The sequence below is a fragment of the Atta colombica genome, unplaced genomic scaffold (assembly GCF_001594045.1).
Source record: "Atta colombica isolate Treedump-2 unplaced genomic scaffold, Acol1.0 scaffold32, whole genome shotgun sequence".
Classification (NCBI taxonomy): Eukaryota; Metazoa; Arthropoda; class Insecta; order Hymenoptera; family Formicidae; genus Atta; species Atta colombica.
The window spans coordinates 873,350-878,010 of NW_017259426.1; the positions used below are offsets into that span (position 1 = coordinate 873,350).

The 4,661-nt window shown below is 32.3% G+C and overlaps 1 protein-coding gene across 2 annotated transcripts in view; it reads left to right on the forward strand.

Moving 5' to 3' along the window:
- The first annotated feature begins 1,445 nt into the window (after positions 1–1,445).
- The window catches only part of LOC108690410 (probable inactive tRNA-specific adenosine deaminase-like protein 3), a 9,452-nt gene continuing 6,236 nt past the window's right edge, over positions 1,446–4,661 (forward strand). For both annotated transcript variants that reach the window (XR_001931884.1, XM_018197680.1), the window contains exon 1: positions 1,446–1,659. The gene's annotated coding sequence lies outside the window, so the exon portion shown is untranslated. The remainder of the gene's footprint in view (positions 1,660–4,661) is intronic.

A 4,661-nucleotide genomic window follows, 5' to 3' on the forward strand; every position in this document is an offset into this window, starting at 1 on the left:
TTTAAAATATATTTAAAATATATTTTTCATTAACCTTGTAAAATTGATATATTTTATACATAATTATATATATAATTTTTAATTATATATAAAATATGTCCATATATAACATTTTTTCTCGGGAAGACATTATAGATTGAAATAAAAGTATCTAGTGCTACTTCATTTGTATCATGTCAACACTCAGCACATTCTTAAAAAAAATTTGGTAATTATACGATTTCATTATGAGAGGAAGTGTGGCAAAGCAGACAACGCACTGTCTGCTATAATAGAGATCCCGAATTTGATTCCTGATAGATCCAAAATATTTTCATATTTCTCGTGTCTTCTTTCGGAAGAAAATGGCAACCCATCGAGAATATCTTTGCCAAGAGCACTTCTCTACAATTTCATCGACATCACAATCGACATTAAATTGTAAATCCCATATGATTATTTACAATAACCAGCACACCACAACATGTAAGAGAAGTTACCACGCTCGAGCAATATTCTAATGAAAATAAAATCGGAGCGGAAGTCGAATGTAATGGGAGAGTAATAGAAGTGTAAATGAAAAGGTGAAAATTGAAACAACGAAAAAATGTAAAAGAGGCATTTACGCTTCTTTTATATTCCGTTGTTTCAATTTTTGCCTTTTAGAGGTTTCATTTATGCTTCTATTACTGTCCCATTACATTCGACGCTCCGATTTTTATTTTCATCAGAACTGAGGAGGTGACTCTCTATAAGCAAAGTTCCAGCTTTAAGAATTTCTTTTGTTAATTCCGATAATTTTTGAAATTATGAACAACGAATTACGAAAATTTTGAAATTATGAACAATCAAAAGTGATCCTCTTAATTAACCCGCGATAAATCACGAAAAAATCTTAAATACGATTTTTGGCTCGTTCAAAATTTACAATATATATACTCAAGATAATACAACAATATATAACAATAGCATATTCAAACAAATTATTTTTTCCTTCTAATCATCTATTTTTGTATTAGTTTCCAAATTTTTAATTGGATAAAATCTTTTATAAAATAATGTAAATGTAACAAAAGCTTAAACTTTACATAAGAATTTTTATGTAATAGATACAAAAATCAAATTAAAGAAAATTAACATTCTTTTACAATAAATTATAACTCTGTTTTATCTCCTTTAAAAATCATGTGTTAGAAATGTTGCTCATAAATTTCGTGACATTGAATAACTAATATAACTACAATATGATTATTTGAAGAAAACTTCTGTTTGGAATCCGATTTCGGCGGCCATGACCGACTAGCAGATTTCGCTGCAAGAAAAGTAAAAATTTTACGGACCTAACTGGTGACCGAAGCTGTGAATATCCCTGCCTCTCGTAAAGTCTTTCATCTCGCCGGCAGAAGGCGCCTCCATCGTGGACCTCACTGATAAACAGCTAATGCTACATACCACAAAGAGACGCGAGCCGTCGCGACAACGCATACGAAGTACCTCCGGCGCGCAATTCTCACGTGTGTTTCGACGCGTTTTCGATTACTATTGATAAATTGGCACAAATTTGCCGCGTTCAAGGAATACGACTTCCGGTGTGAACATTTGATCAAAGGCCGGGGAAATATCAAGAGGAAACTAGGGCGTATTTTATGCGACCGTAGCCGCACCGCCGTGGAGCAGCAGGTAAAAATTCTTCGAATAAAGTGCGTGCGTGCGTGCGTGCGTGCGCATGGCGAACACGTGGCGTCGCGACGGCGCGTCGCGGATGCGACAGGCCATTGTTCCGCATCAATGAAGTTCCGTTCTAAGCAACCATTGACAGTTAGCGTCAGCCAAGCTTAACGATCGACATGTCGCAACCCAAGGCCGTGGAGGACATGTTTGCCGCTCGAACTCGATTGCTCGAAATCGCTACACTGCGAGATTTCCCGCTCGCATTTGAACGACTCCCGATGAACGACCTTGTTCTAGGAAAAATAATGATAAAATAAAGAGAAAAGCTAGATTTTCCCCGGAAATTTGTATACCGCGCGTAGTCGCGTCGCGATTTTCAAAACGGTGCTCCGCAACGTCGAGTGGACTTCGTTTACTCCGCTCGCTTTTGCTGTTCGCTTTTCTGTTATGTAAGGATCACGCTCTGTAAATGTGCAATCTTAGACGCCATTTTAAACGAGCGGTGCGACTCGAGCCGGAATTTGAATGCGCTACGTTTGCAAAATTCTCATATCTATTACTTGATTTGAAATATTATGCGGAAAAGGACAGAAAGTTTATTAAAAATAACATATAGGTTTTCTCTTCAAGGAAAACTGAAGTCGATTAAGTTGTGTTTAATTCAGTTATCTATAGATATTATAATTACGGAGAAATGAACATTGTATCGATTACTTGTCAATCATGATATAATGTCAACAATAATCTTTTAAGATTACTGTTCAAGCTTAGTTTTTATAAAGCGTGATTCTTATATTATTTGTCCATTGGACAAATAATCCTTTCCTCACACTAATAGCACAATTTATTGGTACAATATTGACCCAGTATATCCTCAATGCATGTCAATAGTTAATCAATGTATCGCCAATGAATTGTGCTGCATAATTTTCTTATGAATTTTCATTATTTTTTTATTTGTATCTATTCCTTGAGATTTAAACAACATTATGACAAATTAAATCAATATATATGTGGCGATGATTGCAAAAAAGACACATCCTAATAAAAAAAACTTTTATAAGCATAGATTAGATTATAAGCTGATAACAATTATTTTTTGAATAACAATTATTTTATATGAAATAGATTAGATTATAAATCGATAATAATTATTTTTTATGATATTATACTCTGTTAGATATCAAAGGAGAAATGATAACTCAATCCCTTCAATTAAATAATGTTTAATTAAAAATAATAATTTTTAATTTTAATGTCAAAATGTAAATCAATCTATTTCTGTGATTGAATTGCTTATTTTTAAACAACATTTATTTTAATGTATGCACTTAATTAGTAAATAATTAAATGTTAATCAAATTTAATACATTTATGGAATTGTTACATTTATTGAAATTGTTTAACTCCATTGTTTTAGTTAAATTAATGACATATTGAATAGGAGTAGTGACGACCTACAGAAATAATTAAAAATAACTCAAATTAATTTATAATTAAATATAATTTGACATTATAAATTTAACATTATAGATTAAATTTAATGTATAGTACGATATTGAAAATCACCATGAAAATTTATTAAAGCCACAAAAGATAAATCAAATTCGGATTATCATATAAAAAATATCATATTTCGAAAAAAATGTACAATACATTATCTATAATTTAATTTTTTTTTGTATTATGAATGATGGCGGCATGATAATTCGCTTCATTGATAGATTATTAAGCTAACTAAGATATGAATCTAAATAATAAAATTGCGTAATTAATTTTTCCAACTCTGCAACATTTCTTGGATTTCCAACGGAAAATTTTACAATTTTTTAACTTGGATACGGAGGATGCGTATTATTACGGTATCACGACATCTGCTATCAGATGACTGATATATCGTGCAAAGTAGGTCTTCAGCAGAGTAGCAACTATATTTGTCACTCATGCGAGCGATTTTCTGAAAACCGAGATTTCGCATAAAAATTTACCAAGTGCCAATTATTTATCAATCGCGTGACGCGATACCGACTTTCAACTGCAACTCTGTAAACTGTACACGGGAATATAATATGTTACACAACCAAAAGACGTAGGAAATTATTTACATAGGAATTTATTTACGTGGTGAGGAAGAAAAAATAATATAAATTAATAGGCTCTCATGGCTCGCCTATTAATTTATGTATTTTATATTATTTCTTCTTCAGTAAAAATCTCGAGTTATTCTTCATAAATACCATATTCTTGGTATTTATTTAAAAATATTTACGCTCTCAATCATATTTCATGCATTTCACGCATTTGAAAAATATATTTGTTGGAACTTTAAACAGAGTATTTACGTTAAAATTAGACAGTTTCGTTAACGGAGACGTTTTATTATTATTATGACGTAATAAATGGCAATGCTATCTCTTTACTACGATTAGACTTTGACGACCACACGGTTCAGCATATGTTTACGCACAGTTGAAATTAAAGGAAACTTTGGCTCGAACTTCGGACTTTTTAATGCAATGTCTCGCTTATTCTTCATGCAGACAACGATGTCATACAATTGCGCCTAACTCTGACAATCGATCCGACCGTGGCCCAAGTTGACAGCAATTTAAAATCGCTTCTGCTCCTTCGTAAGATGTCCCGCGGGATAATTCCGATATAATTAAGATCCATCCGGCGCCATCCGGATCAAGAATTAACTCCGTTCTTTCCTACTTTCGCCGAAATCTCATCGATATTTATGATCGTCCCACGCGAAAACATCCTTAAGGCACTCTCGTAATCGTTCGATATTTCCAAATATTTCCATATTAATTATGGATCTTGTTTTCATCACATTTTACAAATTTGCATGATTTTTCATATTATACATCTACGTTTGGAAATTTCCAAATAGTATAGAATTCAAAGAGAACTTTATGTACATATATTGGGTTGTCCGGAAAGTTCGTGCCGATTTTGAAGGAAAATTGAAACGCAGAAGATTTAAATTTTTAATTTCATTTATTAAA